This window comes from Trichechus manatus, unplaced genomic scaffold (genome assembly GCF_000243295.1).
Source record: "Trichechus manatus latirostris isolate Lorelei unplaced genomic scaffold, TriManLat1.0 scaffold00038, whole genome shotgun sequence".
Classification (NCBI taxonomy): Eukaryota; Metazoa; Chordata; class Mammalia; order Sirenia; family Trichechidae; genus Trichechus; species Trichechus manatus.
Window position 1 is genome coordinate 1,037,594 of NW_004443974.1, and position 11,939 is coordinate 1,049,532.

Here is an 11,939-nt window from a genome sequence, read left to right on the forward strand (position 1 = left end):
TTCTATCCTTTTCTATGCTCTGAAATACCTTTAGTAGTAGTGGTGTTAACTCTTCTCTGAAAGTTTGGTAGAATTCTCCAGTGAAGCCATCTGGGTCAGGGCTTTTTCTTGTCAGGAGTTTTTTAATTACCTTTTTAATCTCTTCTTTTGTTATAGGTTTATTTAGTTGTTCTACTTCTGTTTGTGTTAGTTTAGGTAGGTAATGTGTTTCTAAAAATTTGTCCATTTCCTCTAGGTATTCGAATTTGTTAGAGTACAGTTTTTCACAGTATTCTGTTAAGGTTCTTTTAATTTCAGTTGTGTCTGTTGTGATATCGCCCATCTCATTTCTTATTTGGGGTTACTTCCTCTCATGTTTTTCTTTTATCAGTTTGGCCAGTGGTTTATAGATTTTGTTAATCTTTTCAAAGAACCATCTTTTGGTCTTGTTAACTCTTTCAATTATTTTTCTATTCTCTATTTCATTTATTTCTGCTCTAATTTTTATTATTTCCTTTCTTCATTTGCCTGTAGGCTTCTTTTGCTGCTCTCTTTCTATTTGTTCAAGTTGTAGGGTTAATGTTTTGATTTCGACCCTTTCTTCTTTTTGGATGTGTGCATTTATTGCTATAAATTGACCTCTGAGCACTGCTTTTGCTGTGTCCCAAAGATTCTGGTAGGATGTGTTTTCATTCTCATTCAATTCTGTGAATTTCTTTACTCCATCCTTAATTTCTTCTATAACCCAGTAGTTTTTGAGCAAGCAGTTGTTCAGTTTCCATGTATTTGATTTTTTTTCCTTTTTTTTTTTTTTATTGATTTCTACTTTTATGGCTTTATGGTCAGAAAAGATGCTTTGTAATATTTCAGCATTTTGGATTCTGCTAAGTCTTGCTTTGTGGCCTAACATGTGGTCTATTCTGCAGAATGTTCCATGTGCATTGGAAAAGAAGGTATACTTGGCTGCTGTTGGGTGGTGTGTTCTGTATATGTCTATGAGACCAAATTGGTTGATTGTGACATTTAGATCTTCCGTGTCTTTATTGAGCTTCTTTCTGGATGTTCTGTCCTTTACTGAAGTAGTGTGTTGAAGTCTCCTACTATTATTGTGGAGCTGTCTATTTCTCTTTTCAATGCTGTTAGACTTTGTTTTATGTATTTGGGAGCCCTAAATATTTATCATCGTTATATCCTCCTGGTGTATTGACACTTTAATCATTATATAGTGTCCTTCCTTATCCTTTGTGGTGGGTTTTGCTTTAAAGTCTATTTTGTCAGAGATTAATATTGCCACTCCTGCTCTTTTTGATTGCTATTTGCTTGATATATTTTTTTCCATCCTTTGAGTTTTAGTTTGTTTGTGTCTTTAAGTTTAAGGGGTGTCTCTTATAGACAGCGTATAGACAGGTGGTTTTTTTAATCCATTGTGTCACTCTGTCTTTATTGGTGCATTTAGTCCATTTACATTCAGTGTAATTATGGATAGGTATGAGTTTAGTGCTGCCATTTTGATGTCTTTTTTGTGTGTGTGTTATTGACATTTTCTTTGTTCTACTTCATTTTCTGTGCTGAGTCATTTTTCTTTACGTATTTTCTTTTCATCTTTTTCATTGTTGTTGATTTTGTATTTGCTAAGTCTTTATGTTTTTCTCTTTTTTTTTTTTAATATGTAGGATTGTTAGTTTCCTTTGTGGTTACCTTAACATTTACCTCTGTTTTCCTAAGTTTAAACCAATGTTTTAGTTCTTTATATCTCATTGACTTCCTCTCCATATGAAAGATTTGTGACTACATTATTTAATCCCTCTTTTTTGTTTTAATGTTGTCATCTTTCACATATTGATGTCTCTGTTTTCCTATTTTCAGAGTTTTAGCTTTGATTTATTTTTGTGACTTCCCTACCTGGGTTGATATCTGGTTGCTCTGTCCTGTGTTCTAGTCTTGGGTTGTTATCTGATGTTATTGATTTTCTAATCTGAGGACTCCTTGTAGTATTTCTTGTAATTTTGGCTTGGTTTTTGCAAATTCCCTAAACGTCTGTTTATCTGGATATGCCGTAATTTCACCAACATTTTTGAGAGACAGTTTTGCTGGATATATAATTCTTGGCTGGCAATTTTTTTCCTTCAAGGCTTTATATATGTCATCCTTCTTGCCTGCATGGTTTCTGCTGAGTAGTCTGAGCTTACTCTTATTGACTCTCCTTTGTAGATGACTTTTCGTTTATCCCTAGCCACTCTTAAAATGCTCTCTTTATCTTTGGTTTTGGCAAGTTTGATTATAATATGTTTTGGTGATTTTCTTTTGGAATCTACCTAGTGTGGAGTTCGATGAGCTTCTTTCACGATATCAGGGAAGTTTTCTGCTAACAAATCTTCATCAATTGTCTCTGATTTTTCTGCTATCCCCTCCGTTCTGGTACTCCAATCACTCATTAAGTTATCCTCTTGATAGAGCCCACATAATTCTTAGGGTTTCTTCATTTTTTTAAAATTCTTTTATCTGATTTTTCCTCAAATAAGTTGGTGTCAAGTGCTTTATCTTCAATCTCACAGCCCCGTGGGCCAGTGGCCTATAGTCTCACCTGATTTGCCAGCTTTCGCAGCCTTGTTAGCCAGCAGTCTGTGGTCTGAATTGCCGGTTTGGGTTTGTCAGCCCCTGTAGCCATGGGGACAGGGAGAAGCCTATACCTGACCCATGGATTTGGGACTTGTCAGCCTCCACAACCACATGAGCCATTTCCTTTATATGGTTCATGAGTTCTGTGAGACATTGCATCAAATTATGGAACCCAAGGACAGGAGGGAGAGTACTGAGGGGAGTGGGAGTAGTTGACTTTAGAGATGATGGAGTGGTACAGAAGTTTGGAAAAGTTGGATTTGGGACATCTTTAACCTCTGCCTCATAGGAACTAGCTTTGTGCTGATCCTTAAAGAAGAACTTATTCTTTTAGAAGGAATACTTTCCAATTCATTTTATAAAGCCAGTATTATCCTGATGCCAAAAAGAGATAAACACAATAACAAAAATAGAAAGATAGACCAATATCCTTGATGAACTTAGATATAATAAGAATTTAACAAAATATTAGCAATATATATTAAATAAACGTACATGATGTTCAAGTGTAGTTTATTCTAGAAATGCAAGGCTGGTTCAATATTCAAAAGTCAGTCAATATAATCCACCATATCAACAGGCTACAGAAGAAAAATCTTACGATCATCTCAATTGATGCAGAAAAAGCATTTGACAAAATTCAACTGCCACTTATGATAAAACTTACAGTGTGTTAGGAATAGAGGGAAATGTCCTCAATCTCATCAACAGCATCTACAAAAATACTATAAACAACATCTTACTTATAGTGGAACACTGAATCAGGAATCTAAGCTCAAGAATAAGGCAATGATGTCTTCTCCTATCACTCTTATTTAACGTAGTCCTGGAAGTGCTAGCCAGTGCAATAAGGCAAAATAGAGAAATAAAAGACGTAGAGATTAGAAAGGAGGAAATAAAATCGTCTCTATTTGCACACAAATACTCACACATATGTCTGCATGTATAAATTGGTGAAATCTGAAGAAGCTCTGTGAATTGTACTCTCATGAATAGTGCAGGGCCTCAGGTCTTCTCTGGCTATTGGCTCTGCCTCTTATTCCTCTTCATAAGATTGCTCACAATAAGGCGGCTTGCTTCCCCCAAAGGGAAAGATCTGAGAAAGAAAGAATGAGAGTGGGCCCCCAGAAGGGAAGCTGCAGTCTTTTTCTAACCTAGTATCAGGAGGGATACCCCATCATTTCTGCTGCATTTTATTCTTTAGAAGTGAGTTACTAAATCCAGCCCACACTTAAGGGGAGGGAATCACAGAAAGGTGTGAATAACAAGAGGTAGGGGTCATAGGGGCCATCTCAGAGGCTGCCAACTACACATTTAAAAAAAAAAAAAAACTTCTATTTTAAAATCATTATGGATTCATAGGAAGTTGCAAAGATAATACAGAAGTCCCATTTACCCTTCACCCCATAATCCCGAATAGTTAACCTCTTACATAATTTTAGTAAAAAATCAAAACCAGGAAACTGACATTGGTACAACTGTATAAACACAATAGTTCCTAATGTTTTATCAAATGTGTATATTCATGTAATCACCACCTCAATCAAGATACAGAACCATTCCATCACCAGAGATCTACTTCATGCTACTACCCGCTGTATAGTCACACCCACATCCCTCCTCTCACCACCTGTAGTCCCTGACAACCACTGGTCTGTTTTCTATCTCCATAATTTTGTTATTCTGAGAATGTTATATAGATGGAATTACACACTATGTGAACTTTTTTTTTAATTTACCTTTTTTGTCAATATAATTCTCTTGAGATTCATCCTAGATGTTGTATATTTCAATAGTTCACTTCTTTTTATTGCTAAGTAGTATTTTAAGGTATGCATATGGTTTGTTTAATTATCACCCATTAGGAACATTTTATTTCTAGCTTTTTGTTCTTTTACAAATAAAGCTGTTATGAGCAATCATGTACACTTTTGTGTGCATGTGAATATAACTTTTTATTTCTCTGAGATAAATGCCCAGGAGTGCAATTGATAGTCACATGGTATGTGTATGTCTACTGTTTTTAAGAAACTGCCAAACTATTTCTCAGAGCCTCAGTTTCATTTTAAATTCCCACTAGCAATGTATGATAGATCCAGCTTTTCTACATCCATGCCAGCATTTAGTGCTGTCACTTGTTTTTAAATTTTGGCTGTTCTAATAGAAGTGTAGTGATATCTCATTGTGGTCTTAATTTGCATTCCCCCAATAGCTAGTAATGTTAAACATCTTTTCATGTGCTTATTTGGCATCTGTGTATCCTGTTTGGTGAAATGCCTGTTCATGTCTTTTTCTTATGTTCTAATTGGATTGTTTGTTTTTTAACTATTGAATTTTGAGAGTGCTTTATATAGTCTAGGTATGAGGGCTTTGTCAGACATGTGATTTGAAAATATTTTCTCCCAGTCTGTAGCTTGTATTTTCATCCTCTTAATGGATTCTCTTGCAGAGTGAAATGTTTTAATTTTGATGAAGTCCAATTTATCGATTTTTTTATGCTGCTGATACCATGACTAAGATTTCTTCACCAAGGCTAGGGCCCCAATTTTTTTTTCCTATATTATCTCCTAAAAGTTTTTTTTAAAATCTGTGGTCCATTCTGGATTAATTTTTGTATCAAGTGTGAGGTTTAGATCAAAGTTCTTTATTTTTATGTCTAGAGATATCAAATTGCTCCAGAATCATTTATTGAAAAAAAATGATCTTTCTTCCATTGAATTCCTTCCACACTTTAGTCAAAAATCAGTTGGCCATACTTGTATGGGGTTATTTCTGGGATCTCTATTCTGTTTCATTTATCTATGTGTCTTTCTCTCTGCCAATACCATTCAGTATAAGTCTTAAAATTAAGTAGACTGATACCTTCCACTGTATTCTCCTTGTCAAAGCTTGTTTTAGCTATTCTAGTTCCGTACACATTTCAAAATAATCTTGTGTATACCTAAAAAAAAAATCTTGCTTATATGTCTATAGGCATGGCATTAAATCTTTGTATAAATTTAGTGGGAACTAACATCATTACTATGTTGAGTCTTCCAGACCACAAACATGGCATGTCTCTTCATTTATTTATATTTTTGATTTCTCCATCAACATTTTGTAGTTTTCTGCATAAAAATCCTGTACATGTTTTGTTTTCATTTATACCTGAGTATTTTATTTTCTCTGGAGTGATTGTAAATGGTATTGTGTCTTTAATTTTAGATGTATGTTTATCTTGCTGAACTCACTTGTTAATTCTAGCAGTTTTTTGTAGACTCATTGTTATTTTCTCTGTAGATAATCTTGCCATCTGCAAAAAGAGTCAGTATTATTTCTTCCTTTCCTACCTCCATGTTTTTTATTTCCTTTTCTTGCCTTATTGCACAACCTAGAATTACCAGGACTATGCTGAATAACAAGGAGTCCTAGTGGCACAATTGTTAAGCACTTGGCTGCTACCTGAAAAGTTGGCAGGTGGAACCCACCAGTGGCTCTTGTAAAGATTTCAGCCTAGGAAATCCTGTGGGACAAGTCTAATTTGCCCTATAGGGCTGCTATAAATCAGAATTGAATCAATGACACACAACATCAACAACATGTTGAATAACAGTTGTTAGAGCAGACATCTTTTCTTTGTTCCTGATTTTAGGGGGAATGCATTCAGTCTTTCACCAATAAGATGTGGGGTTTTGTAGATGTTCTTTATCAAGTAAAGGGAGTCCCCCTTTTTTCTTATTTTTCTGAGAGTTTTTATCATGAATGAGTATTGAATTACGCCAATTCTTTTTCTGCATCAATTGGTATGATCATGTGATTTTCTTCCTTAACCTATTGATACAGTGGATTACATTAATTGACTTTCAGATATCGAACTAACCTAACATACCTGAAATAAACTCTACTTGGTCATGGTGTATAATTCTTTAGATATTGTCTTAAGCTGGGTTCTCCAGAGAAGCAAAGCCAGTGAAGCTTATGTGTATATATCTACATACACACACTTGCATACATAGAGAGAAAAAGAGAGATTTATATCAAGGAAATGGCTCATGCAGTTGTAGAGGCTGAAAAATTCCAAGTCCATGGGTCAGACGTCAGGCTGGAGGATTCTCCTGACTCATGTAGCTTCAGTGGCTGATGAACCCAAGATAGGCAAGTCAGATGGCAGACTGCTGGTTCACAGGCTGCAGAGGCTGATGAATCCCAAGATCAGCAGGTAAGCTGCTAGCTCAAGTCATAAGAACTGGAGATCAGATGATGATGAGCCAGATGCAGGATCCAGAGTGTGAATCTTCCTGGAACATCCATTTATATACTGGAGGCAGGCCACATCCCCAAGGAAACTCCCTTTCAACTGATTGGCTGCTCATAGAGATCTCATCATGGAGTAACTTAACTGCCAAATTACATCATTACATTACATTACTGCTAAACTACATCATAACTGCCAAACCACTGAAAATCATGCCCTAGCCAAGCTGACATAAAGCCTTAACCATTACAGATATATTGCTGACTTTTATTTTCTAATATTTTGTTCATAATTTTTATATCTGTATATATGAGGGATATTGGTTTGTCTTTTTAGTACTGTTTTAGTTTCTTGTTCTTGTTTCTCTGGCCTCTGAGAATGAGTTGGGAAGTGTGCTCTCCTATTTTCTTGAAGCAATTATGTAGACTAGCTTGAAATCTTTAAATGTTTGGTATAATTCATCAGTGAAAACATCTGGGCCTGGTCATTTCATTTTTGGGACTTTGTTACTTATGAATACACTTTCCTTAATAGCTATTGTTGTTGCTGTTGTTAGGTGCCGTCGAGTCAATTCTGACTCATAGCAACCCTATATGACACAGTAAAACTGCCCCATAGGGTTTCCAAGAAGCAGCTGGTGGATTTGAACTGCCGAGTTTTGGTTAGCAGCCGACCTTTTAACCACTACACCACCAGGACTCCTTAATAGCTATAGAGCTATTCAAACTATCTATTTCATGTTGGGTAAATTGTAGTAGTCTGTGTTTTCTGAGGAATTTCTCCATTTCATCTAAGTTGTCAAATTTAAATGTATAGAATTGGTTGGGTCACTAGGTGCACAAAAAATTTGCACTTGACAGCTAACCTAAAAGTTGGCAGTTTGAACTCACCTGGTGGTAATGCAGAAATAAAGGCCTGGCAATCTGTTTCCGTTACTATTACAACTAAGAAAACCCTATGGAGCAATTCTACCCTGTAACACATGGTACCACCATAAATTGGAATTGACTTGACAGCAACTAACAACAACAGAATTGTTTGTTATATTCCCTTATTATCTTTTTGATGTCTGCAGGGACTGTAGTGATATCTCCTTTCCATTCCTGGTATTGATAATTCTTGTCTTCCCTCTTTTTATCTTAGTCAGTCTTACTAGAGGTTTGTCAATTTTATTGATACTTTCAAAGAACCAGCTTTTTGTTTCATTGATTTTTCTCTAATATTTCTCTGTTTTCAATTTCATTGATTTTTACCCTTTATTATTTCCTTCTTTCTTTTTTGCTTTGAGTTGATTGTGCTCTTCTTTTCCTAAATTCTTGAAGTGAATCTAGGATTATTAATTTGAAACTTTTCCTTATTTCTGTTGGAAACATTTGGCACTCTAAATTTCCCTTCCAGTATTACTTTAGCTGTATTCCACCAAATTTGGTATGTAGTACTTTCATTTTCCCTCAGTTTAATGCATTATTTTATTGCCCATGAGACTTCCACTTGGCTTATGGATTATTTTGTGTTGATTAGTTTACAAGTTTTTGAAATTTTCCAGTTATCTTTCTGTTATTCATTTCTAGTTTGATTCCATTCTGATCACAGAATAAACCGTGAATAAATTTAATTCCTTTAAATTTGTTGTCTTCAATTTATGGCCCAATATGGTGTATTTTAGTGAATGTTCCATAGGCATTTAAAAAGAATGTGTAGTCTGCTGTTGCTGGGTAGAGTGTTCTATAAATGTCAAATAAATCATGTTGATTAACGGTGTTGAGTTCTTTTATATCTTTGCTGATTTTTTTCTGTAGTATTTCTATAAACTACTGAGAGTAGGGTGTTGAAATCTGCAAGTATAATTTATACTGTTCTATATCCTCTCGGTTCTATCAGTTATTACTTCACATTTTTACAGCTCTGTTGTTTGATGCATACACATTTAGGATTGCTATGTCTTCATGGTGAACTGGCATTTTTATTATTATTTAATTTCCCTTTTTTAATTCTGAGAATATACACTACTGTCATGGATTGAATTGTGTCCTCCCAAAATATCTGTCAGCTTGGCTGGGTCATGATTCCCAGTATCATATGATTGTGTACCATTTTGTAAATCTGATGTGATTTCCTTATGTGTTGTAAACTGTATCACTATGATGAGGTTGTACGTGATTTCCTTACATGTGGTAAACTCTATCACTATGATGAGGTTATACTGATGAGGCTTACAAGATTAGATAGTGTCTTAATCCAATCTCTTTTGAGATATAAAAGATAGAAGAGAGCAGACACATGGGAACCTCATACCACCAAGAAAGCAGTACCAGGAACAGAGCATGTCCTTTGGACCTGAGGTTCCTGCACAGAGAAGCTCCCAGACCAAGGTAAGATTGATGACACAGACCTTTCTCCAGAGTCAACAGAGAAAGCGTTCCCCTGGAGCTGACGCCCTGAATTTGGACTTGTAGCCTACTGGACCGTGAGAGACTAAACTTCTCTTTGTTAAAGCCATGCACTTGTGGTATTTCTGTTATAGCAGCACTAGATGACTAAGACAACTGTTTTGCTCTGAATCATATATTATAAAGCAACTCTTGCTTTCTTTTAATAAATGTTAAGTAATATATCTTTCTCATTGTTTAACCATCAACCTACATATGGTGTTGAATTGAAAGTCAGTTTTTTGTACACTGCAAAAGTGAATTAAAAACAAAACAAAACAAACAACAACAAAAACACAACCAACTAAATGCTGTGTAGTCATCTAGTGCTGCTATAACAGAAATACCACAAGTGGATTGTTGTATTTACACCATTTACATTTAAAGTAATTATTGACTTGATAGGCCTTAAGTCTGTCATTTATAAATTTTTTGTTTGTTTTTCTGTTCTGTTTTCTTTTCCTGCCTTCTTATAAGTTAGTTGAACATTTTTAACATTATATTATGATTAACCTATAGGGTTTTGAGTATATATATATATTTATATATATATATATATCTTTCTATAACTTTTTAAATGGCAGTTTGGATATTACATTATATATACACAACTTATCCCAGTCTAGGTATTGATATTTTACCAGTTGATTTGAAATCTTGAAAACTTACATACCTTAATATCCTTTTATCCTCTCTCATTTATAATTATCTTAAACATTTCCTCTATTTAGATCAGATATCAAATTATACAATTGTCTTAGGCTGGGTTTTCCAGAGAAGCAAAACCAGTGAAGTATATATGTGTGTGTGTGTGTGTGTGTGTGTGTGTGTGTGTGTACAGAGTGAGAGAGAGATTTATATCAAGGAAACGGCTCACATAGTAGTAGACACTGGAAAGATGCAAGTTAGTGGGACAGGTGTCAGGCTTTTCCTGAATCAGTAGCTTCAGGAGCTAATGAATCCAAGATCAGGAGATAAGAGGGCACGCAGCTGACTCAAGTCCCTCGAATGGGAGGTCAGATGATGAGGAACCAAATATAGGATCCAGAGTAGAGTAAAAGCCAGTGACCTTTGCCAAAAAGTCCATATATATTGGATGGAGGAAAAACGAAAAGGAAGCTTCCTTTCAACTGATCAGCTGATCATTGCAGATCAGATCTTGTCATGGAGGAGATTACATTATATCACATTTCATCATGGAGGTGATTAAATCATTACATAACTGTCAAAAGACATCATAACTGCCATACATCTGAGAATCAAGGCCCAGCCAAGTTAACACACAACCTTAACCATCACAACCCACCCATCAACCTGGCACCTGCACACATCTCCTTAAACCATACGTAACCCCTAAATAAAGACAATTATAAAGTCATACTTAGCCTAACATGATACAATTTACACACATAACACCAAAAACACACTAGCCCTGTTTACATATTATATCTTATAAGTGAAGAAAACAAAAATATTTGATGCACACGTACAAGGAAGAAATACTCATAACAGTTACAGTCCTCGTTTCTGCAACTGATCACATGGTGGTAGCTATCACATGATCACATGGTGGTAGCTATCTTCTTCCATCACCCATTCCATATCCCCTTTACCCTCAGCAAGCACCTCAGCTGGTCATTGTTCTTTGTCTGGTGGAGTGACTCAAAACTTCATGCCTGGTAGTCATGTCAGATTTGGGTTGTTGTAGTTTTCCACTGACTTTAATCACAAGGCATAGTAGTACTAAGAGATGCCCTAAGGGATCTCCTGCATTCCAGACATACTCTTTTTTGCCCCCATTATGTAATATCAGTCTGATTTCCTCTTGGTAATCGGGTTCCATCACACCAGCCAATATGGTAACTCCCTTCTTTGCCCGTTGATCCAGTGACATAAAGAGACCAAAGTGTCCAGGTGGCATTTTTAACTTCCAGTTCAATGGAATCAGTGATGTGTCTACAGGTGGGAGCATTCCTCCTTTTGGAACTAAGACCTCTAGGCTTGCAAAGCATAGGGTCGTAGGGACAGGAAGCAAATACTCCACAAGTGTGTCACTGGAGATAATAGTGAGTGGTGATACTATTGTTTCCACCCCTTGATTCCTGGACCCATGAATCCTGGCTATGGGAGAAACAGCACTATATATTAGATGCTAGTTTAGAGCATATTCAGCGTCCTGGAGGACATTGCTCCAACCCTCCTAGGTATTGTCACCTAGCTGGTGCCACAATTGTGTCTTTAGAAGGCCACTCCATCGTTCTATCAAGCCAGCTGCTTCAGCGTGATGGGAAGCATGGTAAGACCAGTGAATTCCATGAGCATAGGCTCATTGCTACACTTCATTTGCTGTGAAGTGACTCCCTTGATCTGAAGTGATGCTGTGTGGGAATACCATGAAAGATGGAAAAGGCATTCTGTAAGGCCACGGATGGTAGTTTTGCCAGAAGCAAAATCTGTAACCAGAGTGTCTCTTCCACTAAGAACAAAATGCTGTCCTACCCATGCTGGAAGTGGTCCAATGTAATCAACCTGCCCAGGTTGCTGGCTGATCACCTCAAGGAACGGTGCCATATTGGGGACTCAGTGTTGGTCTCTGATGTTGGCAGATTGAGCACTCAGCTGTGGCTGTAGCCAAGTCAGCCTTGGTGATTGGAAGTCCATGTTTCTAAGCCCATGTT